This window comes from Pyrus communis, chromosome 11 (genome assembly GCF_963583255.1).
Source record: "Pyrus communis chromosome 11, drPyrComm1.1, whole genome shotgun sequence".
NCBI lineage: Eukaryota > Viridiplantae > Streptophyta > Magnoliopsida > Rosales > Rosaceae > Pyrus > Pyrus communis.
The window spans coordinates 20,868,169-20,882,197 of NC_084813.1; the positions used below are offsets into that span (position 1 = coordinate 20,868,169).

Sequence of the window (14,029 nt, forward strand, 5' to 3'; positions counted from 1 at the left end):
TCTTTTTCCTCTTTTTTTCTTCTTCATATTTTATAATATTAATACTATTCTTATCCCTCTTAAAATTCCTAAGATAGGTATCCAATTAACCAACTAGAATATTATGAAAGGCATATATAATGGTTTATTGAATTAATCACTTTGATCAACACTTCAATTATCACATTTTAGCATTAAAACGTTATATAATGAGTTAAATCATAAAACTTACTTACAGTGTTTTACAATACTTGTCACGTAATCACAGGTCAAGCAAAGCCAGCTTTTCCCTTTCTAGGTTACAAGTAGTGGTAGGGAACTCTTTTCCATGTCTACTGTTGGGGCTCACATGTGAAAGGTATTTTTTGAATTACAGCATGCTACGCACGACTACACATTTTTTGAATCATATTATTGCTAACTCATTGTGAGGCAAAGCCTACTCCCTCTCCCTTATTGTAGATAATATCGTTTGTTCAAAAAAAACAAAAAAAATCATTTGACAACTAATTGAATCACATTATTATGCACGTGCGAAAGACCTTTTTTTATAATCGGCATTGCGCCTCTTAAGATATTTTGAACGTGTTGAAAAATGAAGAAAATAATATTTAATAAACAACTGGTTGAATCAAATTATTGTTAGCTCATTGTGAGGTACTAATTAAAAAAAAAACTGCGCAAAAGAAAATTAATTATAAAAAACATTGTATATATGACGAAAATACCCCTGTATTATTTGATGCATTATTTTGGGCTGCTTTTGAACTTTTTTGTTTGGGGGGCATTTTTCTCCCATTATTTTTTGCGAAGCCTGTGACCCCATATGGGGTTGCTGGCTTTATAATCTTAAGATTGGTTCGATATGGGATATCAAACCCAAAACGGCATATCAAGTCTCGAACCGACTATTTTTAGGACGGAAATCTGAAGACCGATCCCAAATCAAAATTTAGGTATTCTCGAAGTTCGGGATTCTCGGAAATGTTTTCGATATTTCGGGATTTCCCGAAACCGAACCTACATCAAAATCCAAATCATCCTGATTGAAGTTGAAATCATTCGAACTTGCATTAAAACCCCAAATTAAAATCAGAGATAGTGAGTAAATCAGTGAAGATTGAAGGTCGAGAGAGAGACAGAGTGAAAAGATAGTTAGATCCGCATCTTCCTCTTAACCTGAGCCCCCAATTTGAAACCCTAAGCCCCAATTCAAAACCCTAACCTTAATTTAAAACCCCACACACACAGAGAATCACTAGAAAGAATCAGAGGTAAGGATGAAGTAGTGAGGTGTGATGGTGGCCAGAGTGAAGAGAATTGGTCGGAGTCATATTGTGAGAGGATGGATGCATGGGTGGGTGTTGTTTGAGCTTTATATTTGACAGGAGAGACAAATAGAGTCTGAGACTCTTGGCGAAGGCAGAGATGGTAATGAGTGGGTAAGGATGTGTCTTTAGACAACACCCATATGCTTTTCTGCACACTTTACTTATTTTAATAATATATAATAGGCCCATTATAGATATTCCAACATATACATATATATATATATAATATTTATTAAAGTTCGGTTCGGGACGTGAATACCGAATGATGTTAAGATGTGAGACTGAATCCCATAGCGAATAATTCAGGATTGGCTCGATTTCGGTACTAAAATTTTCAAGATTTTTCATTTGAGCTTTTTTTGTTTGGTTTCAGTATGATTTCGTATGCTTTGGGATTTTTGGTATTTTTTTACACCCCTACTTTATATAGTAGTATAGATAGATTTTGGTCATTTCATAATAAATGGATTATTTCACATGAAAAAGTAGGGATGGGTTATAACTAAGTTGTGCCTAGTTCCAAAGCAATGCACTTTCTAAGTGGATTTGTAACACTGTGAGCTCTAGCATTAGAGCAAGTCCAGTGTTGTGCATTGCCATGGGGACCGGCTGCTTAGAAACCCAAATCGCCAGCCTTCCATGCTCTAGCCTATATGGGCAATTGGGCTAGGGGTGGGCTCGTGGGAGAGGGGAGGCAAGAATCCACCGCCCGAACGCCTGAGGCGTGTTGATGCAAGGATGATGTCATCATGACGTTATCCATGTTATAAAAATAATAAAAAAATGCAAAAAAATAAAATAAAAAATGTAAAAAAAAAAATTATAAAAAAAATATAAAAAAATGTAAAAAATAAATAAATAATCCGAAAAAAAATTGATTTAATTTTTCTATAAATATCTTATCATTATCTTCCAACTTACACCACAATTTTATATTTTCTCAAATACTTTGCATTGTAATTTTTTATTTAATGACACATGGTACAACGAGACCGATTAAAAATCGTATCCGAAATTACAAATAAAATTATTTTGTATTATTTTATAAAATAAAAAATACTAATATTTTATTGCCTATTGCTATGGCTATTCAGTTTAGGGGTGGAGATGCAAAAACAATTATTGTTCATTAAAGATAGTTACTATTCACTGGAGGGGATTCAATAGGCAGTTGCCCTGAGGGGTCTTCCAACACTGGAAGTGCTCTTATGTATCGAGGCGAGCTCGTCTTGTATGCAGAGTCGAGTTAGTTAACTTTGTTTCTGCTCTTTGACCACTTCTGCAGATAGAAACTGTAGTTTTGTTTCTCAATACACCCAGAAGTATGGCTAGTTCAGTATGGGATCCCATCCCGAAAATGGGATCCTGAATCCCAAATAGATCATTTTTGGGATAGAAATTCGAATCCTGATCCCAAACCGAAATTTCAGTAATACCAAAATTCGGGATTCCCGAAATAAATTTTGGATTTTGGTATGGTTTCGGGATTTCAGTAGGGCAGAATTTTGGCTTCTTGTTAATGGAAGAAGCTAATAAATTCAATTCAAACCTGCAGATCGAGCACGCAAAGTAGAAAGGAAATCGAACATGCAAAGCAGAAAATAATCAAACATGCAAAGTAGAAATCGACCATGGAAATCCAGAAATCCAAATCAACCAAATCCACATAAAATTAATCTAAAAATCCCCAGAAAATTAATCAAGAAATCCAAATCCAAATCGAAACAATCAAAAGCTCTAAATCGTAAATCCCTAATTTGTAAATCCTCATTTGAACCCTAATTCAAAGAAAACTTCAGAGAGGATATAGGAGATGGATCAATACTAGAGAGTAGAGACGAGAGAGCTTCGAAAATTTTGGCATTTTTCAGGACAGGATTACCGAAAAGCTTCAGAGAGGATATAGAAGGAGATGGATCGATACTAGAGAGTAGAGACAAGAGAGCTTCGAAAATTTTGGCATTTTTCAGGACAGGATTACCGAACTTCGGAATGATTTTGGTTTGGGATTTTTCAGTTTAGGTTTGGGTCTTTTTCGGTTTGGTTTGGGATTTTTCAGTTTAGGTTTGGGTCTTTCAGTTTAGGTTTGGGTCTTTTCGGTTTGGTTTGAGATTTTTCAGTTTAGGTTTGGGTCTTTTTCGGTTTGATTTGGAATTTTTGGAAATTTTTTCCAGCCCTACCCAAAAAGCAAATCAACAAATAGAGCTGCATGCACAAATCGTGAAAGATGTGCGACCGACCACCTGCAATAATGTGTTTCGGGCACAAATCATGCTCAACGTGTTTCACGACCGTCCTTTTATTGGTCAAGGTCCCCATTGGCTTAAAATATATTAAAAACCACAACTGATAGGGTCTGGCATACTTTCCATACAGTATTACCCAATTTACTTCTTTAACATTTAATTTTCTCTAAATTTATTTTTGAGGTAAACTGTTGATTTAATCGTTAAATTATTACTTAAGTGAAAATTAGGTTCTCAAATTATTTTTTTTTCAGAAAAATCAGTGGTCCATCTAATAAAATTTATCAATTACATCCCCAATATTAGATTTGAATTTATTTTATTCAATTTTTCATTGACTTAAGTCATGTGACTTGCATAAAATGCACTTTAGATAGTAGATTGGTAGTTTTTCATAGTTTAAGAACTTACTTTCTTTGAGGAAATAATGTATGAAATTAACTTTGAAGGGTAACCACGAGCTGGTGGCCCAGTGGTAAATGACCGATTACGAGGCGTCCTTAAAACTAAAAACTGGAGGTCTCGGGTTTGAAACCCGCTGTTGGTGTGGAAGCTAGACCTAGGGGGAGGCTGAAATTCCTTTTTGAGTCTTCCCAGCCCCCGGAAGGGGTGGATAACCGTGGCTTGCCACCAGTTGTCCCTCTTTAAAAAAAAGTTTAAATTAAATTCGAAGGGTAAGTTAGACTTTAGATTCGCAACCTATATGCAACATTAAGAGCTTATATGCAAAAAAATAAGATAAAATTGCTTTGAATATAATATTAGAGATGTAATTAGCAATTTTTAATAAATTCAGAGACTTATTTTACTGAAAAAAATAATTCATGAATCTAATTTTAACTGAGGTGATAATTCAGAGACTAAATCAACCGTTCACCCTTATTTTTATTCCTGATTTCAAGGACTACGTCATGTGAATTCTCCATTTTTTTCCCACCTTTGTCAAATTAAGATTCTTAGCCACTTTTGTTCGCCTCTCATTTTACTACTAGAGAAATGTTAAAAGGATTACCTTAAAGTGTGACTTTTTGTAAACTTTCTGTTTTCTCATATTTTTTGTATAATATTTTATAATAATAACATAAAAATTAACATTAAACTGTGAAGTGACTACAAATTCTTAATAAATCTCTTTTTTTTTTAAAACACTCTCATCGTTTCTCTTACTATTTTCACTTTATAAGCCGATGGGACCACGATACAGACCTTTCTAAACCGATGTCTCTTCTAGCTACAATTGGATTCAATCACCAAATACATGCGACTGATTTGGACCGATTTGAAAGAAACATATTTAACTAATTGGTTAGTAATTTAATTTAGTTTTTTTTTTTTTTTTTTTTTTTCGTTCTTGGTTTGACGTATTATGACACGAAAATAGACAGCCATTGCCCACTGCTTATGTACTATTGGTCTCACGATTGACATAAAGTTAATAATCTTTATCATTTGATTGATAGAAAACAAACCTTAACAGTAAAAGTACACGCATTAATGGATATGTTATTACGAAACTTTGGTTAGTAGTTTTGTAATTGTTATCCGTCAACTTTTTACATTTGTGAAGGTCTTATCCTCACTTGAAATTCTGACTCCCCTACTAGTCAAAACATTTTATATTATGGATTAAATGTTTAAATTAAAATAACCCAAGATAACTCGTAGTTACCTTTATTTATTTTCTTTTAATTATTTAAAATGACAAACGACAAGTCAAATTTTTAAGGGTGATGGTATCAAAGGTTCTTGAACTTTACCTCATGTTTAGTTTTCGTCACTGAACTCTCATATTAGTTTCTTCCGTCCTTCAGCTTAACTCTGCATTGCATGAATAGTACTTCCATCAAATCTATCTTCTTTTCCATTAAATTTAAGGCTATAGTGGTCTTTTTATACAAAAAATCTAATTTATTTTAAAAAGGGATGAACTTGGTTCTTAAGGTTAAGGATGAGTTCCTCCTCAAAATACTTCATGACTTATTTACAAAATATCGTGTTTATGATCTGAACCGTTCATGTTAAAAATCTTTATGTAAGATCAACTTTGCAAAAAATCAATCAAAATTAAGATCATTTAGTCAATCATGAATGAGTTTATATCATAAGCACAAAGTTCTGTGAATAGGATCATGAAATATTCTAAGGAGGAGATATCATGAAGTATTTTAAAGAGGAGTTCCTCCTCAATCTTTGAGGATCCAATTCTTTCGTTTAAAAATTTTATTATCATATTTTTTGGACAAAAGGACTAATCAAGCTTGCTTATATATATATGAGCACTAGAGAGTGGCTTGCCAAGAACGTTCAATCCTAAGTTATAACAATGGCACTTATCACATTCTCCTCGCTCTCTCCCTCTTTGGTCTCAACTAGTACTAGGCATCAAGGATTAATCCATCTTCCAAAAGTTCTGCATCAAAGAACAGTAGGAAAACAACCCTCCTTCGTTTATGTATCAACAAACTCATCACCGTCATCGGAGGTTATCAGTAATCGTCCGGCAGCACAACGGCGATCCGCTCAATACCATCCTACCATTTGGGATTCCAAACTCATCGACTCCTTCACCACTCATTACACAGTACGTATACTACGATCGTTTGCAAGTTGTCATGACTCATGCATACGTAAACACATCTTGATCATTTTTTTTGACTTATTTGTTTTCATTCTTGCAGTATGAATTGCAGGGGACGCGATTGGAGCGTCTAAAGCAGAACGTTACTGAAACGTTGCTGGCAGCATCAACTAGGAGTACTAAAGACACTACTAGCACTTTATCGATGTTAAAGATTATCGATTCAATGCAGCGATTGGGAGTGGCCTATCATTTCGAAAAGGAGATCCAAGCAGTTCTAACTAGCCTTGGTTCTTCCAGTACTGCCAATACACCAAGTGATCTTCACACCGTTGCCTTGCAGTTTCGGATACTACGAGAACATGGTATCCCTATCAGCCCAGGTAAAGCACATGAATTATTTTGTTGATCACAATTAGTAATACATGTTTTCGAAGCAAGGCTTAATTAATTGTGAGTTACGGTGACAAAATGATCGAGCAGATGTGTTTAACAAGTTTAGAACCAGAGACGGAAGATTCGAGGATAGCTTAAGCAAGGATATAGAGGGACTTTTGAGCTTGTATGAAGCCTCACACCTTGGTACGCTTGGGGAAGATCATGTTTTGGAGGAAGCCAAAAGTTTTAGTGCCAAAAAGTTGAGACAATTAGTGGGAACACTGGAGGGTGAAGATGGTTTATTGAAGCAACTAGTTCAGCAATCCATGGAAATCCCCTTACATTGGAGGATGCCAAGGATAGAAGCTCGAAGCTTCATCGATATCTACAAAAAGGACGATTCTAGGAACATGGAGTTGCTTGAATTAGCCAAATTGGATTATAATATTGTCCAATCAGTATATCAGAGAGAGATAAAGGAGCTATCAAGGCAAGAAATATAAATTTTCTTTTCTATTTTATTTGCAATTTGATTTGATTTTCCAGAGACGCACAAGTGGAGGACAGGGTTTGCCCTACTCACTTTTAGGCTTGAGGCCTGCATGCCAACACATAAAGCGACTTTAACCCAAACATGTCAAAAAAACGACAGCATAATACTTAGGACACGTACTGAGTTTCTAAATGTGCAGGGTGAAATTTTAAAAAGAAAAGTAATGAAAATTTTAATTTTTTTTTCAGTTTTAATGAAAAATGATAAATAAAGGTGTAGTGAATAGTATTAGTGAAAAGTAAAAATATGGTTTTTGTTAAAAGTGAACAGTACCAAAAGTGTTTCGTTAAAACTTCCAATTTTAAATGATGCTATTTGTAGATTGATTAATAGATATTCTTTGTACAAACTAATCAATTTTGTTAACAATTATAAAATATCAGGATTAAAAAAAAATAATATATGTGGACTAAAAAAAGATCTTACAAGAAACCTATACGATCTAGAGAGCACAACTAAATACATAAACGATGCCAAGATTAAAAGTAAAAAAATATAAATTGGAGAGCTATAGATTGAGAGAGAATATCTTCTAACACTCAAAACCCTAGAATTGTACAAAAGATATAAGCATTTTTCCAGATACACTTTGTTTTAAATGTTGAATTTATGGGTTTATTTCTTCTTATGTAATTGTTTTTAATGAACAGCTAAAATTAGAACTAGCTCATAGACTATATGAATGATAGCTGTTATAGCAGTTGTGTGTCTTAAGTTGTACACATATTGTGCATGTGAGTTCAGTCATATAAAGTACTCTAATGCAAAACATGAACACCTTTTGGCGGCACCGCAGTTGCAAAAATCAAGATGACAAGGTTTTGAATTTGGATGTTAATTTGATGAGTCATGAATTTTTTTTGGGGACTGTTCATTTGCCTAGTTGACATTACGAGGGAGTGAACACACAATCTTCTGCGTAATAAATGCATACCACTGCCACTAAGAAACAATTTGATCATTAATCAAATTGTTTATTATTTATTCAAATTTAACATAAACTCATATAATATAAGAAAAACTAATAAAAATAGTTTGAAAACTTTGAATTTTAACCATAATAGCAAAATAAAGGGTAAAGTGAATAGTATCATGATTGACTTTTTAGTGTAAAAATATCGTTTTTCATTAAAATAAACAGTACCGAGAGTTTTTTGTTAAACTTCCCTATAATATATCCTAATATATATTCTTCAGGCCCTAGATTTTTTGGGGTCCCGAAAGGTCACCTTTTTGGCACTGGGCCAGGGTTGGCCCTGTATCTAGCACACTTAACGTAGCTTCGCCCCCATCATTTTAATTATTTCAACGTTTTGCTTAGGTAGAAGCTTGCGTTACAATGCTCAGTGTTTATACTGAAGCAGGTGTTTACTTAAATTTCACTAAGATTATATCCAACAAATGCAGGTGGTGGAGAGATTTGGATTTTGAACATAAGGCAAATTTCTCGAGAGACAGATTGATGGAGAACTATTTGTGGGCAATGGGTATCAATTATGAGCCCCAATTCTCGAATTGCAGGATTGGCCTCACCAAATTCGTTTGCATATTAACAGTAATTGATGACATGTATGATGTTTATGGATTCTTGGATGAACTTGAGCTCTTTGCACAAGCAGTATATAGGTAAGTAATTAATTAAGCACTAAGATGTAATTTTTATTTTTTTTATTTTTTATTTTGTGAACAAAAGTACTAAGATGCAATTTATCTTGGTAAAAAAAGTACTTAATAGATGCAATTATATATGTATAATGTGTGATTTCGTTTTTTGTTTCTTTATGATTTCGTTTTTGCTTGTTTAACACAGTTGGAATATGGAGGCCAAGGAAGAGCTTCCCGAGTACATGCAGCCAATTTATACAGCCATGCTCGACTTTGGGAATGAAGTAACTGATAACGTATTTAAAATCAATGATTTAAGCGTTCTTCCGTATATTAAGAAAGAGGTAACTAACAACAAACACTATAACTGAATTCGTTAGGAACATCGGAGGTCGTCTCTAACAATGTTAGACTTGTAGCTCTTTGTTGCTAACTAAACCTAAACACTTGACTAGAGCGTGTAGGATAACTAGGGTTTGGCCATAATAAATTAATATGCAAATTACAACATAAATATATTGGCTCTGTTATTCTATTTTCCCCATTTTCTTAGTGGGAATTGTTATTGGCATTCCAAAATTCTCATTCTACACTCCAGACTTTCTATATTTAGAAAGAAAAATACATTTGTGAGGACTGTATTTTTGGAGTCTCAATAATACTTGCCTTCTTAATTTATGATTTATTTATTATTTTGTGTGTGCTTGCGCTTGCAGTGGGTAGATCTTTGTAATTCATATCTGGTGGAGGCACGATGGTTTTACTGTGGATACACACCAACCCTAGACGAGTACATAATGAATGCATGGACTTCAGTGGGTGGTCCTGGGGCAATTCTCCATGCTTATTTGTTGTTGCAAGGACGCAACATAACAAAAAGCTCACTTGACTCCGTTGAGCATGGCTCTCAAATAATATATTGGTCATCTCTAATGACTCGACTTAGCGATGATTTGGCCACTTCCAAGGTAAATGTAAACGTGTTATATATATATATATATATATATATATATATATATATATATATATATATATATATATCAGCTATACATGAGTAGTTTGATAACCATTTTGTTTTGAGTTCTATTTTTTTTAATAAAAAAAATACTAAAATGGTTATCAAACAATTTGATAATTAGATTCTAATCCTTTTATCTTGGAATTAACTAAGGCTGAGAGTGAGAGAGGTGATGTGGCAAAATCTGTTGAGTGCTGCATGAAAGAAAGAGGCATATCTGAAGAAGAAGCTCAGGACTGCATAAACGAATTGATCTGCTCTTCGTGGAAGAAGATTAATGAGGAGAGTTCAAAAACTGCCATTCCAAAATCAATTGTAAAAATGTCACTGAATATGGCTCGGACCGCTCACTCTATTTTCCAACATGGAGACGGTATTGGAACTTCAAATGGGGACACCAAAGATCGTTTGATATCTTTGATTGCTAATCCTATCCCTATTATCGATTCACAGTTAAGTGATAAATGATAACATATCAATGATACTGCCATTGATGAATACAAAAAAGAAAACTAGTATTGCAGAGAACTAATGATCGAAGAAATAGAGGGAAAGGAAGAGAGAGAAGGAAGAATTATGTGCTTTAAGATCTTTGTATATTTTTGAATGAATCGATACATTGAGAATTACAATCTTATATAGTAGCTAGGTAACCTTAGGCCTTAAGCTATATATATATCCAACTGTCTAACAACCTAACTATTTTATTAGCTGAGGTGGCATAACAAACTAGCAGAGATGGCATATGATATGGCATTCATCTTCAACATCCCCCTTCAATCTCAACTGGGGTTCCCAGGTTGAAGATTGTAACAATTACGATTGAATGCTAGACTATGCAATCCTTTTGTTAATACATCTACTGTTTGATCTTTAGTAGGAATATAGACTACTTCCAAATCTTTCTTTTGTACTCTCTCCATGACAAAATGATAGTTTGTGTCTAAGTACTTGATCCTAAAATGAAATACTGAATTTGCACTCAAAGCTATTGTAGACATATTGTCACAGTGAATAACTAGAGGATTAGACAAGTTGACTCTCAAATCCTTTAAAATGTTCCTCACCAATGCAATATCAGCTGCAATGTGTGCTAGGGTCTTACATTCAGCTTCAGTTGAGCTTCTGGAGACTGAATTATGTTTCTTTGCTTGCCAAGATATTGGATTGTGCCCCAAGAACACAACATAACCAGTCACTGATCTTCTAGTATTAAGATCTGTAGCCCAATCTGAATCTGAAAATGCACTAAGACTAAACATTATATCTGCAGTATAAGTAATTCTAGTCTGAATTATACCTTTCAAATATATGATGATTCTCTTCACTGATCCAAAATGCAATTCTGTTGGTGTAGTCATGAATTGACAAACTGAATTAACTACAAAAGCAATGTTTGGTCATGTGAAAGTTAGGTACTGTAATGATCTAACCAAGTTTTTGTATAGAAATGGATCTGACATTGGTGTTCCTTCTACATCAAGCAATTGATTGTGAGGTTTGCAGGGTGTATTTGCAGGCTTGCATGAATCCATTCCTACCTTATGACTTAAGTTTTTAATGTACTTCGTTTGATTGACAAATATATCACCATTGCCTTATAATGGATATGTAAACCTAAGAAATAGGTCAGTTTCCCCATATCTTTCAATTTAAATACTTCAAACAATTATGTAATAACATTATGAACCTTAGATGAATTCGATCTTATGAGGATAATATCATCCACATATAGCAGCAACACAATTGTATCAGTACCATCATACTTAACAAATAAACTTGTATTAGAAGGAGATGCAGTGAAATCCAATACAACTAAGTAGCTTGTGAACTTGAAATTTCATGCCCTAGGGGCTTGCATTAAACCATATAGTGACTTTATCAATTTGCAAACATGATTTGGTTTAGTAGGATAACCAAAACCTTGAGGTTGTTTCATATAAACGTTTTCCTGTAAATCACCATGTAAGAAGGCATTTTTAATGTCTAATTGCCTGAGATCTCAATGATTCACTGCATCAACTGCTAAAATTATTTTCATTGTTATGTGTCTCACCACAGGACTAAAGGTATCTAACTAATCAATACCATGCTCCTGAGAAAAACATTGCCTCTTTGTATCTTGACACACTTCCATCTGGATTCTTCTTGATTTTGGAAACCCATTTACTTCCAACTATTGATATGTCATGTGATGGAGGTATCAGCATCCATGTGTCCTGTGCTATGAGATAATCATACTCTTCTTGCACTGCCAATTGCCACTGTGGTATACTAGTGCTTTTCTAAATGTACTTCGTTCTGAAATATCACTAATCTCATAAACAAATGAATAACCTCCAGTAAATAATTCATCTTCAGTTAACTGGAGTGATTGCAGTTCAGGAAATGAAGCAATCATAGCTGCATAGTTCTTTCTTTCAATAGCTCCACTTTTCAGTCTAGTCATGATAGACTGAGAAGAATTATTAGTACAAATATTAGATTTTGGTTCTAAGTGTATAGGGAGAATTACCTCAAGCTGCGATGTGGAATGGACAGGCAACATTTGATTTGTACAAGAGTGATGATGACTTTGAGGTACATATTCCATATCAGTTGAAATAACACTACTGTCATTCATATTCATACTGGCATGAAGCTCTTTGTTACTTGAATTTGTACTATTATCTGTCATTAACTCAATATTAACATCTGCCCTTGTTTCTTCATTAACTCAGTATTAACATCTGCCCTTGTTTCTTCATTAACTACTTGTCTATCAATACACTCATTTCCTTGCCTTTGAACTTGTTTACATATTTCTGGTAACTAGATCACAACATGTGATAAATTTGACTTAGACAATTCTCTTGTATTACATGAAACTGCATTTTTCTCATTCTTGAAAGGATAAATGTCTTCATCATGAATGACATGTCTTGACAGTATAAACTTTTTGGACTTCATCTCAAAACATATAACTCCTTTGTATCCTTGAGTGAATCCAAGAAAGACACACTGAACTGACCTTAGTTGCAACTTATTCCCATTGAAAAGCCTGAGTAAAGGATATACTACATTGCCAAATATTTTTTAAAATGTGAATTTTAGGATCTTGATTGAACAACACTTAATATGGAGATTTCATCCCAAGTAGTTTACAATGCATTCTGTTTATAAAAAACATGCGGCATGTGAACATGCATGGTACCAAAATGACATAGAAATTTGTGATTCATTCATCATTGTCAAAGTTGTTTCTACCAAGTGTCTATGTTTTCTTTCTGCAATCCCAATCAGCTATGGGGTATGTGGACATGATAATTGATGAAAAATGCCTTTATTTTGCAAAAATTCCTTAAACACTTTACTTTCATACTTTCCTCCACCTGTCAGATTGAAGACACTTAATAACTTAATTAAACTGCGTAGTCACAAATGCATAAAATTTGACAAATATCGGAAATGCATCTAATTTATTTACCATAGGAAAGATCCATACAAACCTAGAATGGTCATCTAGCTGATATAACATCTATAGTCTTCAACTGACTTTTGAGGTGATGGACCTCAAACATCAGTGTGAATCTTATCAAACACAACTTTAGATCTTTCTTGTCTTACATGAAATGGTTATTTGCCCATTTTGCCTTGAATACAAGCTATACACAATGAAGAGCATTCATCTACACTAACTAGTAACTGATTATTCTGTAGCATGGACTTCAATATTTCTTCATATGGATGTCCTAACCGTTTGTGCCATTAGCAACTTTAACCTTCTTTCCCAAAAAAGCAGCATATCTTCCCAATCGTGCAGCAAATGATCTCTGAAAAACACAGACTGAAATCTTAAACAACTGTCAATCATCACTATTTCCTTGGTACAAAATCAAGTCTGTTGCCTTGTCCTGTATAAAGAAAACCAAATTATTACAGATAACCCAGCAATAATTGTCTATACAAAACTTCTTTACTGATAACAAATTCATAGTTATCTTTGGCACATGTAGTACATTATGTAAAATGAGAGAAATAGAAGATATTTTTATGACAAATGAACCAATATAAGAACTGGAAAACCTTCACCACTTCCAACAGTGATTTTAGCATCACCATTATATGGAGTAACTTGATTCAATATATCTAGTTTGGCAGTTATGTGGTGAGTGGCACCTGTGTCAACCACCCAAGTGTCTGCAACTAAAAAATCATGAACATTTGGATTTGAACCTACATTATTTAACCTATGTGTTGTCATCCCTGCAAGAGATTGAGGTGAAGTTCTACCTTTATAGGCATAGTTGTTCCTGTGATAACACTTCAAAGATGCGTTTCATTTCTTTCCACATATTTAAC

At 33.9% G+C, this 14,029-nt stretch overlaps 1 pseudogene; it reads left to right on the top strand.

Moving 5' to 3' along the window:
* The first annotated feature begins 5,758 nt into the window (after nucleotides 1-5,758).
* Nucleotides 5,759-10,542, top strand: LOC137707490 (probable terpene synthase 9; annotated as a pseudogene).
* Nucleotides 10,543-14,029: the final 3,487 nt, after the last annotated feature.